The 22281-nt window shown below is 42.2% G+C and overlaps 1 long non-coding RNA gene, 1 other non-coding gene and 1 pseudogene across 2 annotated transcripts; all 3 read left to right on the forward strand.

Moving 5' to 3' along the window:
- Positions 1–3228: 3228 nt before the first annotated feature.
- Positions 3229–3305, forward strand: LOC143018037 (small nucleolar RNA SNORD24). Its single transcript, XR_012965725.1, has one exon. It is a non-coding gene; the product is annotated as a small nucleolar RNA SNORD24 (small nucleolar RNA).
- Positions 3306–13767: 10462 nt separating this feature from the next.
- On the forward strand, positions 13768–13840 carry LOC143018033 (small nucleolar RNA SNORD24; annotated as a pseudogene).
- A 1465-nt stretch (positions 13841–15305) lies between these two features.
- Positions 15306–16846, forward strand: LOC143017703 (uncharacterized). Its single transcript, XR_012965692.1, has 5 exons — positions 15306–15364; positions 15524–15557; positions 16372–16441; positions 16596–16631; positions 16766–16846. It is a non-coding gene; the product is annotated as an uncharacterized LOC143017703 (long non-coding RNA).
- The last annotated feature ends 5435 nt before the right edge of the window (positions 16847–22281 follow it).

The raw sequence follows: 22281 nt of genomic DNA on the forward strand, positions 1-22281 counted from the left end.
CCTACAGACCATTTACACCATGAAACAAAAGTCCTCAAAGTCAAGGACCACCTCGACATGAGAGGCACACAAACACTTGCTGCAGCCACCACAAACACATCACACCCGCTACACTACATAGCAGAGCACCCACACACACCAAGAAACATTAAAACTACACCCAAAGACCTTTATTACGCACAGATACTCTCTTCTCTTCCTTCACAACCACCAAATACCAGCCTCCGGAAACATATTCATAATCATATCACTCACCGCTCCATTAACACACTGAAAGACAACACACTGCTGCATGCCAGACCCCCTGATATCCACCCTTCTGAATCCTCTCTCCCACGAAAGGACAGAGTCCACTTGGCCAGACTGCGATGCGGTCACCACCCAGCACTTCTAAGCTACCAGAAGAGGCTGGACGACCGTGTTGTGAACAGCTGCCCAGGATGTAACACTTCACCCCATACCATACAACACATAATGGAAGACTGCATTATACACAATCATGCACGCAAACAACACAACATACACTCTATAAAGGATTTGTGGGAAAACCCAGTTTCGGCTGTGGCCTTCCTTGGGGAGACGGGACTGCTCGGACAGACAGTCTAGGGAACGACAACAACAACAACTACACTTAACAAGCTAATCCCTCTGAAACTACTACATTCACACTTGTCCCCTTTCCCCTTGTAAAGAGGAACTATACAGGCACTCCACCAGTCCTCCAGCACTCTACCCTTTCTCCAGCAAACATTAAATAACCTCACCAACCAGTCCACCATCACTGTACCTCCCTTTTTCAGACATTCTGCAAAGCATCCATCCAGACCAGGTGCCTTACCTACTTTCATCATCTTAACAACTGCCTTCACCTCATCCTTCCTTATTTCTCCTCCATTCTCCTCACTCATCACTCTCATTTTCTTCGCATTTCCCACTGCAGCTATCTTTCCTTCCCCATCCTCCTTCACATTTAACAACTCCCTAAAATATTCTGCCCATCTTCCCCTTACTGCCTTCTCTTCCATTATCATCTCTCCATCTGCACCTTTTACCTTTTCTTCTCTACTTGATTCGCCTCCTCTTCCTCTCCGAATTTCTCTCCAAAACATCTTTTTATTACTTTCAAAAATTTTCTGTCATACTCTTACCCCATTTCACATCTGCTCTCCTCTTTGCAACCTTTACCTTTTGTTTTACTTCTCTTTTCTTTTCTTTGTACCTCTCATATGACTCCCTCATCCTATTTTGTAACCAATCTGTGAAAGCTCGCTTCTTCTCTTCTACAACCTTCTTTGTTTCCTCATCCCACCATTCACTACCCTTTCTTCTATTTCCCCCTGTCCTTCTTGTTCCACACACCATCCTTGCACACTTTATGACTCCCTCCTTGAACCATCCCCATTCCTCCTCCACACCCAGCTCTACTCTATCCTTTACTCCCTCTCACTCCTCCTTCAGCTTCTTTCTGTACTCCTTCTCCTTTTCCTTTCCATTCAAAGAGTTCACTCTAAGAACCTCCTTACCTTTTGTTCCTTTCCTCTTTCTCCATCTATCCTCCACTCTCAACTTACCTTCCACCAAAAAATGATCTGATATTCCCCCACCCTCTTCCTATCATAATCCTATTTGCCACTACATAATCCATTAGCGCTCTATCTACCACCCTTCCCTCCACCACCCTCTCCCTTGTGTACTTATGCTTGACTTTCTTCCGAAACACTGTATTTGATATCATCAACTCTCTTTCTAGACACATTTCCACCATCAACTCTCCACTACGATTCTTTCCTGGAACTCCACATTTCCCAACCACTCCATCAACTACCATTTCCTACCCTAGCATTAAGGTCTCCCAGTATTATTACATTGACATTTCTTCCTAAATCCTCTATGCACTCATTTAGATCTATCCAAAAGGCCTCCCTTTCTTCTACACTCTTCTCACTGCCACGCCCATATGCACTTACAAAGACCCACATCTCCTTCCCTAGTTTCACCTTCATCCACATTATCCATGAGGAAACCTCCTTCCACTCCACTACCCGTTTACCTATCTCTTCACTTACTAGAATAGCCACCCCTTCCCTCCCTCGCCCTCTCTTCACTCCTGATAACCTCCCACTTACACTCCCAAACTTACACTCACCCTTCCCTTTCAACTTAGTTTCACTCAAAGCCAACACATCCATCTTTCTTCTCACAAACATACTACCTATCTCTTCCCTTTTACTCTCATCTGTACCACATCCACGCACATTAAAAGACCCAAACCTTAGGGTGCTGGTTGGAAAACTCCCAGACCCTCTTATGCCTTTGCTTTTTCTTTTAGGAATGTCCCCTGTGGGGCTACAAGGAGAAGGATGCCTAGTCCCAATCCCCGTCCCTTTCTTCTCGCCTCTTACGATCCAAGTGGGAATACTTGGTGGCAGTATTCTTTTCCCCCACCACAGGGAATTCCCCCATCACCGAAAAAGAATACTCAGAGAAAGGGTGCAGGACAGCAACAAGGGGTTGGGGGACAGCATAATGGAGGGACAGTCGTAGTATAAAAGTGTCATCATTTCTCTATGAACAGAGTTTTCCTCTATCATAGACGAAATGATGTGTGTCTCTGGTCCGTAGGGGCGCCCCATATAGATCCTAAAGTATCAACTGCATGCTACTTTGCCACAATAACAAGCAGCCAATACCCCAGACAATTGAGGTAGGTATTAATTCAAAAAAAGTGTCAAGTATTGATGATCATGATGAGAATCTAGACACCTCTTAAATGAGAGAATAATGATTAACCATTTATAATCTGACAGCTTTCATAAAGGTTCATATACTTCCCTTCCTTTTGGAATTGACTTATTTTTTTCTCTCTCAGCTGTTGAACCAATGTGTGGAGATCTCTTTTTGGACAAGTTTGATTTTGACCAGACTTCAATCAATGGATGGTTGGTATTTGAACTGCAGTAAAGATGTGCTATCACTAATGTTTTATTTTGAGAAAGTAGATAACAATGAACAAGTTAAATGTGAATGTATAGCAGGACTGGTTTTCAATATTGGTATAATTTGCCTAAAACCTTGCAGATAGTGGCTGTTAATGATACAAAAAAAAAATTTAATTGTATGGGTGATACACTAAATGTGTGGACACTAATTTCGGATGAAGATGGATTAGCACACCAGCATCAAACCCGTTATGGTAGGGCACAAGGTTATTGGAATCTAAAATGATTTTTCAAAAATGATGACAACGTATTTGCTACTCTTGACAGTTATATGACAATGTATTACCACCAAGATCTCTGAATGGAAGTAATGAGCATACATACAATTTGATAGCCAAAGATGGGGCTGAATGTTTCATCTTTATTTTTCTAGGACTGAACATAGTGAGAGGCAAAGGATACAAGTTGGAACACCCATCAAGTTGCCTTAAATGTAGCCTGCTGTATCTGATAACATTCGACAGTTGAAAATGTTATATGTGTGTAAATATATATATATATTTGTAATGATGATTTTTCCACAGACCTATTCTGAAAGAAATGTAGAAATATATAGGTATCTGCTAAATTGGTTGTAGAAAACTAGTACTTGTTAGTGATTTTTTTTTACTGAAAGTTTTCTTAATTGCAGTAATCGAACATCAGCATTGTTGGTTTGAAGTTCAGATTGACTGGATTTCTTTCCTTGGCCCATCTTCTGCACACCTGAAGACCTCCAAGATATAATTGTCCAGGATTTGAAGAAGATTACTTGGAGGTGAGGAAAGTGGGGTTGGAAGAGCAGATAGGGATGATGTAAGTATTGGGATGGTTTGGACATGTGGAAAGAATGGGTGTAGAAAGCTGTGGATGGAGTGAACTTCTGGGGATGATGGAGGATGAGGTAAATGGGGGCAAGGAAGGGAGAGGCAGGAGATAAGGGTGAGTGGAGAATGGCTGTGTATAGTTGAAACTTGGATGGGAGGAGGGGGTGGGTTGAGTAGGGAGTATTTGAATGTTTTGACACAGCCTGAGGGGATCCCTGTCTTTATGTGCAGCATGATGAGATGGAGGGGATGTTGCCAGTTGAAGCAGCCTTGCTGTGGATGTACCGCATTGCTGCTGCTGAACCAGGGCGGTGGGTGTGGGACAAAGGTATAGTTAGCTCTGCCTGAATGTAGGGGATGGTAATGTCGCTTATGATGAGCCTATCAGGTATGCATGAGGGGTTGTTCACATCTGCAGTGGATGAAGGTTAGGTGATTTGTCACGTGGACCAGTAAGGATGAGCCTAGTTTGGCTGTTGGACCCTGTTGTGGGCGAGTAGTCTTGCCAACCAATCTCTTGTTTGGTAATACTGGTGAAGCTTTCTTCAAGGTTGTATGTCCAATGTTTGGATGAAGTTGGGGATGGGGGAGTGACGATCAGTCTTGCTCAGGTCCAGGTGTCTTACAAGAGACTTGTACCCTCGGCCACAGTAGTGTGTTGTCAAGGTTGACCACCTCTTTGAATGCATGTTGTGTTGCTGTTTAAACATCTGAACAGGGAAGTGTAGGTGTTTGAGAATGGGAAAGGTGTGGTAGATGTATAATTTAAAGGGATTGTGCTGCACAGTTGAGCTGTTGACCTAAATGATGAAGTTCTATTGTGAACCCCAGGATTGCAACAGAGTCAGCAATGGCAGAACCCACTGTTTTGGATCCTGGGAACTGTGCTTACCTGCCACAAGGCTGTCGGAAGCTGGGATTGTTTAACTCCTTAACTGGTTGAGATTCATTTATGTACATCGTGTTTTCTTTATTTCAGGAAGTAGTTCGAAGAGCTGGGTAAAATAAATTGTAGTGATGTTGGCTAGGTCCTCAAATGAATCTCCCAATGTGTGGTGCATAATGGACTGGACTTTACCATCGGGTAAGTTTGAGTAATGTCAATTCTTTGGAGGGCTATATGAATGCAGACCTGTATTCTACAAGTGTTGTAATGCTGAAAAACTAGTATGGGTTGGAGGTTTTCAATTGTATGATGAAAGCACTTTCTTTCACATTTGCGGTTTCCAGCAGAGGTTTATCCCATGAAGGCCAATGTGTTGTCTGATTATACTGTTAGTTAAGACGTTCTAATTGTTGGCAATTTTTGCTACATTATTTAATTATTGGAGGTCCTAATACTGGAAGATCACTTCCTGCTTCAGCACGACATTTTGCAAGTGGTAGAGGTTGCATTGAACACCAGTGGATACTGTTGTTGTTGTCGTTCCCTAGACTGTCCGAGCAGTCCTGTCTCCCCAAGGAATGCCACAGCCGAAACTGGGTTATCCCACAGATACTTTATAGAGTGTATGTTGTGTTGTTTGCATGCATGATTGTGTATAATGCAGTCTTCCATTATGTGTTGTATGGTATGGGGTGAAGTGTTACATCCTGGGCAGCTGTTCACAATGCGGTCATCCAGCCTCTTCTGGTAGCTTAGAAGTGCTGGGTGGTGGCCGCACTGCAGTCTGGCCAGGTGGACTCTGTCCTTTCGTGGGAGAGAGGATTCAGAAAGTTGGATATCAAGGGGCCTGGCATGCAGCAGTGTGTTGTCTTTCAGTGTGTTAATGGAGCGGTGAGTGATATGATTATGAATATGTTTCCGGAGGCTGGTATTTGGTGGTTGTGGAGGAAGAGAAGAGAGTATCTGTGTGTGATACAGGTCTTTGGGTGTTGTTTTAATGTTTCTTGGTGTGTGTGGGTATTCTGCTATGTAGTGTAGCGGGTGTGATGTGTTTGTGGTGGCTGCGGCAAGTGTCTGTGTGCCTCTCATGTCAAGGTGGTCCTTGACTTTGAGGACTTTTGTTTCATGGTGTAAATGGTCTGTAGGTGTTGTATTTGTGCAGCCTGTAATTGTTTTTAGGGCTTTGTTTTGTATGATTTGAAGGGTGTTGTGGTGTGTCTCACTGAGATTAGGAGCCCATGCAGGACTCGCATAATTCATCACTGAGCGTATGCATTGTTTGTATATTGTTGTATTAGTTTCTTTGTTTTGTCCAAATGTTGTTCCAGTGATTGACTTAAGTGCGTTAAGTCTAGGTGTGCATTTGTTTTTTATGTTTGTGATGTGTTGTTTGAAAGACATGGATGTATCGTATGTTACACCAAGAATTTTTGGTGTGTTTGTGTGTGGTATTAGAGTGTTGTTGATGTAGAGATGAGGTATGTATTTGTGTTCTTTTGTCCAGTTGGTGAGAAGTGTTGCTGTAGATTTGGTTGGAGCTATTTTGAGTCTGTTTGTGATGAACCATGTGTTGAGTGTATCAAGGTATGGCTGGATTATTTCTGCAGCTTTGTCTGTGTTACGATGTGTGCATGTGATTGTTATGTTGTCTGTGTAGGAAGAGATTTGTATTTCTGAGGTGTCTGGTGTGGGTTAGTCATGCATGTATAGATTAAAGAGCGTGGGGGATAGAACAGAGCCCTGTGGTATTCCATTCTTAATGTTTCTGATGTGTGATGATTGGCCATTATATGACATGTAAGCATTCCTACCTGCCAGATAATTGGCCAGCCATCTTTTGGTGTTATTGTGCATGTCTGTTTTATATATTTTATTTGTTAGGTTGTGGCGGGGGATAACATCAAAAGCTTTACTAATGTGTAATGTTATAAGAAGTGTTCTGTGGTGGGGCCTATCTGAATTGATGCCATCTAAAATTCTTTGTGTGAGGTTTGTCAGAAGAGTGTTTGTGGAGTGTAGTGGCCTAAAACTGTGTTGTGAGTCAGCAAGTGACAAGTTTAAGTATTAGGCGTTCAATGACTTTAGAGGGGGTGCAGAGAAGTGTGATTGGGTGGTGCGATGTTGGGATTGTTGGGTCTTTGTTCGGTTTTGGAATTGTGATTATTTTACCATGCTTCCTGATGTCGGGTATAGTGTTGTGTGAATAGCAGTAGATTGCAATGTTTGTGAGTGCGTGTATACCTTGTGGTCCAATGTGTTTTAGGTGGATGTTACTTATGTTATCAGGGCCACAGGCAGATGAGTGCTTGAGATTATGTATTATGTGTTTTGTCTGACTGTCTATGAGGGGTGTATAGTCTGAGTCTGTGGGAAAGTCTTTCTTACGTCAAACAGTGCGTCGGTCGTCAGGGTGAGAAGTGAGATGGCTTGTCTGTGCAAAATGATTTATGAGTGTGTTTGCTTGTTGTCTGTTTGAGGGTAGATTGTCTGTTGTTGTGATTATTGCTGCGTGAGAGCGTATTGTGTTACTGTTGGATAGTGTAATGCTGTTGAGTGTTTTGTACAATTTGCTGGTGTTTGTTTTGTGATCAAGTGTATTGATAAAGTTTTGCCAATTTTGTGTTTTTTGTTCGTGTATTTTATTGGCAATCACAGTGTTTAGTGTTTGTATTTGGTCTGCTATGTTTTGAGGGATAGGTGTGGGGGTATTATGTTTAAGTGTGTCTCGTTGTCTGATGAGGCCTTGGATTTCTGGTGTGAAGTTGGGGTTGTGTGATTTTCTGTTGCCTCTAGGGATGTATCTCTTGTCTGCGTTTTGTATGATTGTATTAAAAGTGTGCACAGCATTGTTTATATTTGTGATTGGTGTACTGTTAAGTGTTTCAAAATGTTGTTCTGTTTATTCAGTAAAAGCTTCCCTGTTAGCTCTCTTGTATTTGGTGTATGTGTGTCTGTGGCCAACTGGGGTGCATCTTGTTTTGGTGGTGATGATGATTGGAAGGTGGTCAGAACCAAGGGTTCCGACCACTCTCCATGATGTTGTTGGGGTTAGGCAGGGGGAGCAGAAGGTGATAGGAGAGGAGGGAGTGTAGAGGGCTTGGTGTGGGATATGTGTATGATTATGTGTGTTGTTCATGATAGTCAATGAGTCAAACTGAGTCTGTATATCAAGCTCTCTGTCTGTGTCAGGGTTGTTGACATACCAGGCAGACGACTTGGCGTTGAAGTCACCACCCATAATCAGGTTGGGGATTGAGGCTAGTTGGCTAAATTGAGGCCTGAAGGTGTTTGGAACTGTGGTGGATGATTGGGGGCGAATGTACATGTTAACTATTGTCAGTGTTGATTTGTTGCCTGTGCGAATTCGAATGGATTGGATTTCTGTAGTGTTATCTGTGGTAGGGAGGAGAATTTTGGTTGTGGCACTTGTGTCCACAAAACAGATGGAGTGGTGGATCAGGGTGATGAGTTCACTGCCATTGCCATCAGTCCGGTCTTGTCTGATGGTGGTGTAATTATGAAATGATGGTGTTTTGTGAGAGTGTCTTAGTTTTGTTTCTCGTATAATTACAATGTGCATGTTGTGTTGTTTAAGAAAGTGTTTGAGTTCATGTTTTTTCATGTTAATACCATCAATGTTGTGTTGTAATATGTTGATGTTGTGTGTTCTGTATGTGTTGTATGTTGCCGTTTGGGGTGTTTATGGGGAAGGTATAGGATCTGGGTTAGAGGCGGGGCAAGGAGAGATTGGGGACAAAGGAAGGGGAGTACTGATTGGGGATATGGGCAAAGGGAAATTGGGAGTGGGTAAGGGTGCTGGCTGTGGTTGGGGAGGTGGGAGTGGGGTTACTGGAGGGCAGGTAGAACATGTCCAAATGTTTGTGTTTTGGTTTGTGTCAGCAAGTGTTGTACAAGTGAGGTGGACCCAGTTTTTGCACATATTGCACTGAACTGAGCCCTTTGTCTGTCTGCTCGAAGTAATGGGTTTAGAGCATGTTGGGCATGTGTATTTTGTGGTGGGCCCAGGATTGCTCTCTACATCTCTGGCTAAAAGTAGAAGACGAGGGGTGATCGCCGGAAAATCACCCCTCGGTGCAGAAAAAACGTAACATTGCATGTTGAGAAAAAGGATTGTGGTACAGTAGAAGACCAATTTAACAAACTAATTCAGCCAAGGTCCAGTCCGCTAAATTGAATTTTCCGTTAAATTGAGCGAGTGAGCGTTGGTGTAACAGTGTTGCCAGAGCGGATTATAAAAATGATACGTACCTAAAAATTCCCTAGTGTACACACACATACAGTATATATATTATTGTAAGTGAATTATAGGCAGCACAATCGTGAATTGCAAACGAACAGCAACGTGCAGTAATTTGTTGCAACATGTGTGTGTGTGTGTGTGTGTGTGTGTCGTGTAACAATGATATGAGCTGTCTGTGAATTTCGCGAAATATTAGTCATAGCTTCGTGTTTGGTTCGATGTACATAATTCTAGCGATTAATAGGACTGGGCAGTTGGTTTTTGGATAGTGAGCATTATTGTTGTGTTGTTGCAGAAAACATAGTTCGTTGTTACAGAAGTGTTTTTCGTGGTGATTACTCTCGCGTACTGATTTTGAATTTTCCCATTAACTTACTGTTTCATTATTTTGTTTTCCTATTATACCGTCTATTTCTACTTGAATATATTTCTGCTACAATCATACTTTATACATATACTGAATTATATATTATTGTATATATATTATAGTATGTATATATATATATATATATATATACTATATATATATATATATATATATGCATGCGTTGTTGAAGTCAACAGCTGCGATAGCATTATTATGCTTGTAGAAATGCTTTTCTAAGTTGCGCACCAACGTGCGGTCGTCTGGAAGCAGGTTCTTAAGCAGATTGCTGAAGTCCATGGTGTATATCTCTCGAGACGTCTTTCGGCCTTAACTGGCCATCTTCAGGAGGTGTGGGCTGGTCAAATTGATGACGGAGAATGAATCGAAGTGGCTATGGGACGGTATATAGCGGTGAGGAGTGGATCACCGGGCAGCGCCCGGGGCGGTGGCGTCAGCCAATCAGCGCACGGGAATCATTCTCTGCCTTCTGGTTGGTAAAGACATTTCGGGCTGTTGCTGGATGTTGATAGCGGGCTTTTGGTTGAAAATGAGCACCGCTTCTGTCATTCTTAGTCGTCTGGTGTCGTTGTTTCTCTCGATGATGGTGGTGTTGTTTTCCATGTGGTGCCTTTTGAGTACGAGCCCATGTTCGTACAAGTAATGCCTCCTTATGGCGCCGTCCTGCAAATGGGCTGAGATCCTCTTCGACAGTGTTGTGGTGGTTACGCCGATGTACTTGGAGTTAGGGCGACTGCAGTTGCCACTGGAGCATGTGTGTTCGTACACGGTATTCACCTCTTGCATATCACTTGTCTTGGGTAGGCAGCTGTTCTTTATGACCAAGTTGGATGTCTTCCGTGTCTTGTAGTAGATGACGAGGTCAATTTTTAAAGCCGGGTCGGTGGGTGTGACATTCTTGTAGATTATATTCCTGAGGGCTTTTTCGTCATCCTTATGGGCTGAAGACATAGTACCCTTGTAAAAGAGTTTTAAATTTTGTGTAGCTAAATGTTGTTCCTGTTGACGCATAAAGTTGTCTAGTCGATGTTGTATGACGTTATTTATTTCTGCCAAGGGATAGTTGTTGTTGGTAAGAAGTATGGTGATCCTTTTAAGTTCCGCCACTGCTCAACATGGACCGCTACAAACGCGGAACTTAAAAGGATCACCATACTTCTTACCAACAACAACTATCCCTTGGCAGAAATAAATAACGTCATACAACATCGACTAGACAACTTTATGCGTCAACAGGAACAACATTTAGCTACACAAAATTTAAAACTCTTTTACAAGGGTACTATGTCTTCAGCCCATAAGGATGACGAAAAAGCCCTCAGGAATATAATCTACAAGAATGTCACACCCACCGACCCGGCTTTAAAAATTGACCTCGTCATCTACTACAAGACACGGAAGACATCCAACTTGGTCATAAAGAACAGCTGCCTACCCAAGACAAGTGATATGCAAGAGGTGAATACCGTGTACGAACACACATGCTCCAGTGGCAACTGCAGTCGCCCTAACTCCAAGTACATCGGCGTAACCACCACAACACTGTCGAAGAGGATCTCAGCCCATTTGCAGGACGGCGCCATAAGGTGTCATTACTTGTACGAACATGGGCTCGTACTCAAAAGGCACCACATGGAAAACAACACCACCATCATCGAGAGAAACAACGACACCAGACGACTAAGAATGACAGAAGCGGTGCTCATTTTCAACCAAAAGCCCGCTATCAACATCCAGCAACAGCCCGAAATGTCTTTACCAACCAGAAGGCAGAGAATGATTCCCATGCGCTGATTGGCTGACGCCACCGCCCCGGGCGCTGCCCGGTGATCCACTCCTCACCGCTATATACCGTCCCATAGCCACTTCGATTCATTCTCCGTCATCAATTTGACCAGCCCACACCTCCTGAAGATGGCCAGTTAAGGCCGAAAGACGTCTCGAGAGATATACACCATGGACTTCAGCAATCTGCTTAAGAACCTGCTTCCAGACGACCGCACGTTGGTGCGCAACTTAGAAAAGCATTTCTACAAGCATAATAATGCTATCGCAGCTGTTGACTTCAACAACGCATGCATCATAAATGGCCTCCTTCCAAAATATATATATATATATATATATATGTATATAAATGTATATATATATATATATATATATATATATATATATATATATATATATATACACCTCCAAAGTACTAAATTATAAAATTTTCCTTGACTCTACCACCACAATCTGGTAACATCTGGTAACATTTGACTCTGAGACACGCATGTGGCCAGTTGACGGAAAATGCTCAACTTAGCTTACCATTCCCGCTAAACTGAGCTATTTCTGTAGACGCGCGTCTGGCCAGCTAGCGGAAAATGGTCAACTTAGTGGACCATTTCCGCTAAGTTGAGCATTTTCATTATTGCTATTTGCAGTTCGCTAATTTGAGCTTCCGCTAAATTTAGATTCGTTTTATCGGGCTTCTACTGTACTCCCCAAGGCAGTCGTAGCTCCTCTTGGGGATTGATGCCACCTGCGTAGAGCCGGTGGCCAGGGCTGGTTGCCGCCGTTTGGCCCCCAACTCTTGGGGTTGGGGGTTGGTCCCACGACGTAGGCACTGCGGCTCCAGGATCATGGATACTGTTGTCATGGAGGTTGTACAATTGATGCTGGTACCTTGGATTGGATGTTGGTGCTGCCAGGTGCTGATGGAGAGGTTAGTTTGATCCTATTTAATGCAAAAGGTCTTTAAGAAATGATGATTGTTATCCCTGTCTCAATAACTGCTGTGGACACAATTCCTCGTTACTGAAAACCAAGAGTACATCTTCAATAATAACTTTGTTTGCATGTAAGTGAAGTTTGTTTAATTGACAGGTCCATGCACAAGAGGTGTATAAATGAACCTCTTTTGTAGATACTGGATTAGCACATGCAGGTCAGTTAAGTTTTTTTGGTCAGATATGATGTTTTGAAAGAAATGTAATTATTTTGGACTTTGATAAATGATGAGTTAGATGACGAGACCTAAGACAGGCTTACCCGCATGTCGTTTGGTGTAATCAAGAAAAGACAGGAGAAGTGTGATGAAGGTGTTTTAGAAGTTTTAATTTTCCAGACAAGTCTTGTGGTATTGAATTGTAAAGAAAGATGTTGGCCATTGTTTAAGAGTATATATACAGGTAGTCGTCGACTTACAACCGAGTTCGGTTCCGACAGACAGGTCGTAAGTCGATCTGGACGCAAGTCGGTCTATATATATATACAGTATATATTACCCTTTATATATATATAATATATATATATATATATATATATATATATATATATATTGTATATTTAGCATACTGAAATAATCTTAGCATCTTTGAACTATGTTGTATAGTATTTTTAACCTTTTTATAATTTCATCTGATTTTCTTTGGGAAACGTAGCCTAGGCCTAAGCATATTGAATAAAATCCTATCATCTTTGACCTATGATATTTAATACTGTATTTGTTAACCTTTGTATTATTTTACCATCAGACTTTCTTTAGGAAACGTATGCATACTGAATAAAATCTTATTATCTTTGAGCTACGTTATTTAATATTCATTAACTTTTTATCATTTTCGTTAGGAAACGTAGCCTAGGCCTACGCATACTGAATAAAGTTCTGTCATCTTTGACCTACAAATCCTTTTTTGTTGGATACATTAAAATCATTGTAAAGCAAAATTAGGAAAAAAATATTTCGAAACACATTCTTTTCATTTACGTACTGTACCGAAAATATTGTTATCGACAACAGACTAGGTATAAACAAAGTTTACTGTTGCATTTTATTAATCGCAAAACATAAAAATACAAAATGCTGTGCCGAACATTTTGCCATCGACAACAGACTAGGCATAAAAAAATACTGTTACATTCTATTAATTGCAAAACATAAAAATACAAAATGTAAGGCAAAATTAGGATTTTTTTTATTTCAACAAAACACATTCTTTTCGGGTACTGTACCGAACATATTGTTATCGACAACAAACTAGCCTAGGCATAAAAAGTTTGTTATATTTTATTAATTGCAAAACACAAAAATACAAAATGCAATGCAAAATTAGGAAACATTTTACTTCAAACAAACAAAATGAAAGAATATTTAGCTGGCTGGGATGCTGACGCTGCCGGCAGCCTGCGAAAACTATCGTACTCGCGTCTCGCAGCATGCGGAGTAATGTACTGCACTGCCAGGCATAACATTGCAATTCCATTACTCTGTTAAATGTTAGATATTATTGCACCATCTCGTGGTCGTAAAGTCGATCAGTCGTAAGTCGCATAGGTCGTAAGTCGACGACTACCTGTACATGATCGAGATTGAAAGCACATCAGGACTACGGTACATCACTATGGTAGGTTTACCTGCTTTGGTACTTGGAAACTGCATTTGCAATAATGATGAGAATGTATTTGCTACTCTTGACTGTTGTATGACGACTATAACCACCAAGATCTCTGAATATTTGACCTCTTAGAACTGTATAGCAAGAGATGGAGCAGAATACATTTATGGTTTCTTCCTCCAGGGGTCAACACATTCATCAGTAGCCTGGCCATACAAGATCTTTGCTAGGTCTAGGCAACTTTGGGTTTTACAAAGTTGCACCAGTTTTAGATTACCCTGAGCTGGTAATGGTAAGATTGCATTGTCATTTGAATTTTTGAATATGATGGCCCATCATATAGGACACTGTAGGAATACCTGTTGGCAATGTTAACCACTTGGGTACAATGACACTTACATAGGTGTCATGAGGCGTGGATGTGTTCGCAAGGATGCCGGTGTCAGTTTTGATTACGTATATCTTTGTAGTTGTACACGAGTTACCCCCGGATTCTATGAACTGGTTTGATCATGTTTTCAGTGTTTATTACTGAGTAAAAAAGAATGAGTAATGCCGTAGTGACTATTTTATAATGCAAGTAGTGTGATGCATTGTTCCTATGATAGGCCATGCTGCGCGTGAGAGTTTGACTTGTACTGAAGTGGTTAATAATGTGATTGACCATTTGGGTACTATATTGAGGTAGTTTGAGTAGGGATAGGTAGTTTTAAAATAATCATCAACAGCCAGGAAATCTTTGAACAGGGGAAGAGGGAAGGGGAACAAATGTATGGAACTTGAACTTTGAAAATGTGCTTGGTAAGGAGTTGAAATATGAATTCTGTTATGGGGATGGAAAGAAAGCTAACAGATCTAGTTGCCCAAGCTATGCTAGGTGGAAAGAATGACTTGGAAGCAAATACCAAAAATGAAGTAGATTAATGGGGTGAAGAGGTGAATTGAATGATAGAGGAATGTCTGTTAAGCAATGAAAAGTGTCCATGATGAATATAGAATAGTAATTGATGGATTAAGTAAATAATTGATCCCAGAGTCACTGATATTGAGTATGTGCTATGTTGGTGCTAAGGTGAATCAAAGATCAGTCTGCTCCCCTTATGCCCCAGTTGCAATGTTGCTTCTGGTTACCAGGCTCCAAACATTTATGAATGCATTTCTTGGTTTATGAGGAAGGTTAAACAAGACCAAGACAAGTTTGATGTGGAGCAGTGGCTCCCAACCATTTCTGGCTTAAGGAGGCACCCTTGCCAAGCCTTACAGAAGTCCCCGGCAGCACCCTTATTAGAAAATCTAAATTCTAGTTTGTCTGTATTTTGTTGATTCAACATCAGTGTAACAAAATTTTGTCCCAGGATATGAAAATACTCATCTTTACACTGATCCTGCTTTAATGATTAAAAATGGATGACCATACAAATATACAATTGACAGTAATTTTTGCTCTGATTTTTGGAGGCACCCTCAGTTGATCTCGCATTACCCTTTGGTGTCATGGCACACCGGTTGGGAACCACGGATGTAGAGAGTGTTGTTGGTTTGTCAGTTGGTGTATGGCTTTGTTGTATTTTAATTTTTACATTTTCAGTTTCGAGTTTATAGGATGACTTGTGGTGGTGGTGTGCTTTAGAGCCAGAGTGAAGTAGTAAGTATAGAGTTATTGTATTGTGGTTGTACTTCAAATAATGATGACAAGAACATCTCCAGAATTACTGTGTTGGCAAGCTCAACAGGGCTGACATTGCTTATAGTGTACACCTTGCATTGGATCAAGAGCCATTGTTTACAAGTGGTATTTTTTCAGGTAAAGGCCTGGAGCATTCCTCACCTGCATTAAGGTTGGTACTTGTTTTGGACAGAAGATGGGACTGAATGGAGAATTGCTGTGTATGGATGCTGTGGCACGAGGGGGAGTGGATGGGGGGGGGTGAGGCAATGTGTGAAAAATGCAGTATAAAGGGATTTCTCCCCATCTGCATGAGGTGACTGAGAGGAGGGGGGTTGCCAGTTTATTTAATCTGCTTTGCTGTGGATGTACTGTCTTAAACTGCTTCTGACCCAGGGCAGTGGGTGAGATGCAGGGATGACCCATCAGCCAGGAGCCATAATGAGGGAAGGGAGTGGATTTTTTTTTTTTTTTTTTTAAACCCCATTTCACTTCTGCTCACCTCTGCCCTCTTATGCTTTATTCTGCTTTTCTTTGTACATTCTTGTGATTCATCCTATTTTGTAATCAATCTTTGAATGCTTGCTTCTTTACAATCTTTGAATGCTTCATCCCACCACTCGCTACCCTTGTATCCTCCTGTTGTCCTTGTTCCACAACTTGAACCATCCCCATTCCCCCTCTCCTAGTTATACTCTAACCTTCACTCCCTCCCACTCCCATTTCTTCTTGTACTCTTTTTCTCTCATTTATGCAGTTTACTTTAAGCACCTCCCTACCTTCTGCCCTTTACCTTTCTCCATCTATCCTTCACTGTCAACTTCCAAAAAATTGTCTTTTCCCCCACTCTCCCGTAGAACATTTACATCCAAAAATCCTCCCATTATTCTCCTGGTTACCACTATGTAGTCCATTAGTGCCCTATCTACCACCCTTCCATCCACCACTCTCTCCCATATACTTATGGTTGATTTTCCCATTGACAGGTTTTCAAGTGGACAGTGTACCAGTTTGATCAAGTTTGGACATTAATGTCCATTCATCTGTTCAGTACAGGTATAGATACCTACAGGATGCTAGCCAGAGTAGTACTATGATGAGAATCTTACTTTCAACATGAGTAACAAATGATATAGTATTTGTACCCTGATTGCCTAGGTGATGGGTGGTCATTTTCATTGTATATTTAACTGATGAGGAATATTTTCAGGTGCTGTGAGTTTAAGCAAAGCGGATAAGGAAACAGGTGAGTGGAGTATGACTGAAGAAGCGTGTTTTGACTTGGCTACCTCCCTTGTGAAGGGGAAGAAGCCTATGGTATGTAGACAGATATTGTTATGCACTAGGAATGTTTGCTAACACAATTGTCGTTGATTGCAGAATTTCAGTGTTTGCTATATTCTGAAGTTGGTCCAAAGAAGTGAAATTTGTTGCAGCTGGTGACCAAATAAATGTGGTGGTAAAGGAGTTAACTTGGATTGTAAGAGGTGAGAAGAAAGGGACGGGGATTGGGACTAGGCATCTTGCTCCTTGTAGCCCCACACGGGACATTCCTAAAAGAAAAAGCAAAGGCATAAGAGGGTCTGGGAGTTTTCCAACCAGCACCCTAAGGTTTGGGTCTTTTAATGTGCGTGGATGTGGTACAGATGAGAGTAAAAGGGAAGAGATAGGTAGTATGTTTGTGAGAAGAAAGATGGATGTGTTGGCTTTGAGTGAAACTAAGCTGAAAGGGAAGGGCGAATGTAAGTTTGGGAGTGTAAGTGGGAAGTTATCAGGAGTGAAGAAAGGGCGAGGGAGGGAAGGGGTGGCTATACTAGTAAGTGAAGAGATAGGTAAACGTGTAGTGGAGTGGAAGGAGGTTTCCTCAAGGATAATGTGGATGAAGGTGAAACTGGGAAAGGAGATGTGGGTTTTTGTAATTGCATATGGACCTGGCAGTGAGAAGAGTGTAGAAGAAAGGGAGGCTTTTTGGATAGATTTAAATGAGTGCATAGAGGGATTAGGGAGAAATGTCAATGTAATAGTACTGGGAGACCTTAATGCTAGGGTAGGAAATGATCCAATCGATGGAGTGGTTGGGAAATGTGGAGTTCCAGGAAAGAATCGTAGTGGAGAGTTGATGGTGGAAATGTGTCTAGAAAGAGAGTTGATGATATCAAATACAGTGTTTCGGAAGAAAGTCAAGCATAAGTACACATGGGAGAGGGTGGTGGAGGGAAGGGTGGTAGATAGAGCGTTAATGGACTATGTAGTGGTAAATAGGTTTATGATAGGAAGAATTAAGGATGTACATGTGCTAAGGGGAGAGGGTGGAGAAATATCAGATCATTTTTTGGTGGAAGGTAAGTTGAGAGTGGAGGATAGATGGAGGAAGAGGAAAGGGACAAAAGGTAGGGAGGTACTTAGAGTGAACTCTTTAAATGAAAAGGAGAAGGAGTACAAGAAGAAGCTGAAGGAGGAGTGGGAGAGAGTGAAGGATAGAGTAGAGCTAGGTGTGGAGGAGGAATGGGGATGGTTCAAGGAGGGAGTCACAAAGTGTGCAAAGATGGTGTGTGGAACAAGAAGGACAGGAGGAAGTAAAAGAAAGGGTAGTGAATGGTGGGATGAGGAAACAAAGAAGGTTGTAGAAGAGAAGAAGCGAGTTTTCACAGATTGGTTACAAAATAGGACGAGGGAGTCATATGAGAGGTACAAAGAAAAGAAAAGAGAAGTAAAGCAAAAGGTAAAGGTTGCAAAGAGGAGAGCAGATGTGAAATGGGGTAAGAGTATGACAGAAAATTGTGAAAGTAATAAAAAGATGTTTTGGAAAGAAATTATGAGAGGAAGAGGAGGCTAATCACGTAGAGAAGAAAAGGTAAAAGGTGCAGATGGAGAGATGATAATGGAAGAAAAGGCAGTAGGGGAAGATGGGCAGAATATTTTAGGGAGTTGCTAAATGTGAAGGAGGATAGGGAGGGAAAGATAGCTGCACTGGGAAATGCTATGAAAATGAGAGTGATGAGTGAGGAAAATGGAGGAGAAATAAGGATGGATGAAGTGAAGGCAGTTGTTAAGATGAAAGCAGGGAAGGCACCTGGTCTGGATGGATGCCATGCATAATGTCTAAAAAAAAGGAGGTACAGTGATGGTGGACTGGCTGGTGAGGTTATTTAATGTTTGCTGGAGAGAGGGTAGAGTGCTGGAGGACTGGAGGAGAGCCTGTATAGTTCCACTTTACAAGGGAAAAGGGGACAAGTGTAAATGTAGTAGTTACAGAGGGATTAGCTTGTTAAGTGTAGTTGGGAAGGCTTATGGGAGGATCTTGATTGAGAGGATTAGGAGAGGAACAGAAGGAGTAATTGGTGAGGAACAGTGTGGATTTAGGACAGGTAGAGGTGTAGATCAGATCTTTGTGGTAAGACAGACAGATATGTGAGAAAGCTATAGGAAAGGGGAAGGATATTTTTTGGGCCTTTATGGACCTGGAAAAGGCTTACGACAGGGTAGACAGAAAGGCACTGTGGGAGGTTTCGCGGATATACGGGATAGGAGGAAAGCTTCTGGGAGCTGTCAAGAGTTTTTATGAGAGTAGTAGAGCTTGTGTCAGGATTGGAAATGGAGAGAGTGAGTGGTTCGAGATAAAGGTGGGACTTCGTCAAGGATGCGTTATGACACCCTGGCTGTTCAACTTATACATGGATGGGGTAGTGCAAGAGGTAAATGCAAAGGTAGTGGGTCAGGGATTGGAGATAGTTAAAGAAAATGGAGAAAAGTGGGAGGTGAGCCAGTTGTTGTTTGCGGACGACACTGCGCTTGTGGCAGGATCGGAGGAGGGATTGAGGAAGTTGGTGACAGAGTTTGGGAGAGTGTGTGATAGAAGAAAGCTGAAGATAAATGTGGGTAAAAGTAAGGTGATGAGATGTGCGAGGGGTGAAAGTGGCAGTAGTCTGGAAGTGAGCATTAAGGGAGAGCGACTGGAGGAAGTGGATAGTTTTAGATACTTGGGTGCAAATGTGGCAGGAAAAGGTGGAGTGAAGGTGGAGGTAGAATGTAGATTGAGGGAAGTGAGTAAATGCCTTGGTGAATTAAAAAGTGTAATGAGGAATAGATATTTAGGAATGGATGCTAAGAAGAGACTATATGAAGGAGTGATTGTGCCAACAGCACTGTATGGGGCAGAAACATGGAACATAAGAGAAGAAGAGAGAAGGAGTTTGAATGTGTTTGAGATGAGGTGTCTGAGAAGTATGATGGGGGTTACTAGGCTGGATAGAGTAAGAAATGAGGAGGAGAACAGGGGTGGAAAGGGGATTGGGAGATAGGGTTGATGAAAGAGCATTAGGATGGTATGGACACATGGAAAGAATGAGTGAAGAAAGACTAGTAAAAGAGGTATGGAAGGCAGATGTGGAGGGAGTGAACATGAAGGGACGTCCTAGGATGAGGTGGATGGATGGGGTGAAGGGGGCTTTGGGGAAGAGGGGAATGTCTGTTGAGGAAGGATGGGAGAGGACAGAAGACTGGGGTGAATGGAGAATGGTTGTATATGGATGATGTTGTGATGCATGAGGTGGAATGGGCGGGGGGGATGGGGGGTGAGGTAGTATGTGTGAGCAAAATTTGATGCAGCCCGAAGGTATTTCTCCCCGTCTTCTCCGTTATGCATGGGGGGACGGAGATGGGGGGTCGCCGATTTAATGAAGCGGCCTTGCTGTGGATGTGCTGTGTCTTGTGACACTACTTCTGACCCAGGGCAGTGGACAAGGTGGAGGGATGACCCGTCATCCAGGAGGTGCTAAGATGAGAGGGAGGGTGGAGGGGTGTGGAGTGTATTCAGGGATGGAATGGGTGGAAATGATTTTATGCCTTTTCCTTTTTGGCTACCTCCCTTTTAAGGGGGAAAAAGCCTTGGTATATGTATGTATTATTAATGTAGGTTCTTGTTTCCAGAATGGAAGACTGGCAAGCCTGTGGGCATTGTCTGAGGTACATAGAAATTTAAGAAACCTAGTTACTGAACATTTGGCAATGCTAATGTGTAATTGAACATAGTAGGAAGATGCATTTCATGATGATAACCATTTCTATCACATTTGCAGTTTCCACCGGAGGGTGACCCTATGAAGGTTAATGTGTTGTCTGATTGTTGGAATTGTCTTGTACTTGGTTGTTAAGTTTAAGTGGATATTATATCAGTTGCTTGTTTCAGGTCAGACTTGTTTCATCTGGACTGTTTTGCATTAGCAAGGTTGTTCGTAGTACCCTTTTGCAGAGGGAATCCAGTGGGTTCAAACAGAAGCTTTTTAGTAAGTATTCATAGCAACAGGTTGGTTAGCCATAATGCTGGTGAGACCCTCCCATAAGCCTTCCCAACTACACTCAACAAGCTGATCCCTCTGAAACTACTACACTCACACTTGTCCCCCTTTCCCTTGTAAAGCGGAACTATACAGGCACTCCTCCAGTCCTCTGGCACTCTACCCTTTCTCAAACAAACATTAAACAACCTCACCAGCCAGTCCACCATCACTGTACCATTTTTCTTCAGACATTCTGCATGGCATCCATCCAGACCAGGTGCCTTACCTACTCTCATTATCTCAGCTGCTTTCACTTCATCCTTCCCTATTTCTCCTCCATTTTCCTCACTCATCACTCTCATTTTCTCAGCGCTTCCCACTGCAACTACCTTTCCCTCCCTATCCTCCTTTACATTTAGCAACTCCCTAAAATACTCTCCCCACCTTTTTGTTGTTGTTGACGTTCCCTAGACTGTCTGTCCGAGCAGTCCCGTCTCCCCAAGGAAGGCCACAGCCGAAACTGGGTTTTCCCACAAATCCTTTATAGAGTGTATGTTGTGTTGTTTGCGTGCATGATTGTGTATAATGCAGTCTTCCATTATGTGTTGTATGGTATGGGGTGAAGTGTTACATCCTGGGCAGCTGCTCACAACACGGTCGTCCAGCCTCTTCTGGTAGCTTAGAAGTGCTGGGTGGTGACCGCATCGCAGTCTGGCCAAGTGGACTCTGTCCTTACGTGGGAGAGAGGATTCAGAAGGGTGGATATCAGGGGGTCTGGCATGCAGCAGTGTGTTGTCTTTCAGTGTGTTAATGGAGCGGTGAGTGATATGATTATGAATATGTTTCCGGAGGCTGGTATTTGGTGGTTGTGGAGGAAGAGAAGAGAGTATCTGTGTGTAATAAAGGTCTTTGGGTGTAGTTTTAATGTTTCTTGGTGTGTGTGGGTGTTCTGCTATGTAGTGTAGCGGGCGTGATGTGTTTGTGGTGGCTGCAGCAAGTGTTTGTGTGCCTCTCATGTCGAGGTGGTCCTTGACTTTGAGGACTTTTGTTTCATGGTGTAAATGGTCTGTAGGTGATGTATTTGTGCAGCCTGTAATTGTTTTTAGGGCTTTGTTTTGTATGATTTGAAGGGTGTTGTGGTGTGTCTCACTGAGATTAGGAGCCCATGCAGGACTCGCATAATTCATCACTGGCGTATGCATTGTTTTGTATATTGTTATATTAGTTTCTTTGTTTTGTCCAAATGTTGTTCCAGTGATTGACTTAAGTGCGTTAAGTCTAGGTGTGCATTTGTTTTTTATGTTTGTGAGGTGTTGTTTGAAAGACATGGATGTATCGTATGTTACACCAAGAATTTTCGGTGTGTTTGTGTGTGGTATTAGAGTGTTGTTGATGTAGAGATGAGGTATGTATTTGTGTTCTTTTGTCCAATCAGCAGCAACTACCCCTGGCCATCAGCTCTCCCCACCTTCCTCTCACTGCCTTCTCTTCCATTATCATCTCTCCATCTGCACCTTTTACCTTTTTTTCTCTACTTGATTCGCCTCCTTTTTCTCTCTTAATTTCCTTCCAAAACATCTTTTAATTACTTTCAAAATTTTCTGTCATACTCTTACA

This window comes from Oratosquilla oratoria, chromosome 33 (assembly GCF_046742065.1).
Source record: "Oratosquilla oratoria isolate Oo_2021 chromosome 33, ASM4674206v1, whole genome shotgun sequence".
NCBI lineage: Eukaryota > Metazoa > Arthropoda > Malacostraca > Stomatopoda > Squillidae > Oratosquilla > Oratosquilla oratoria.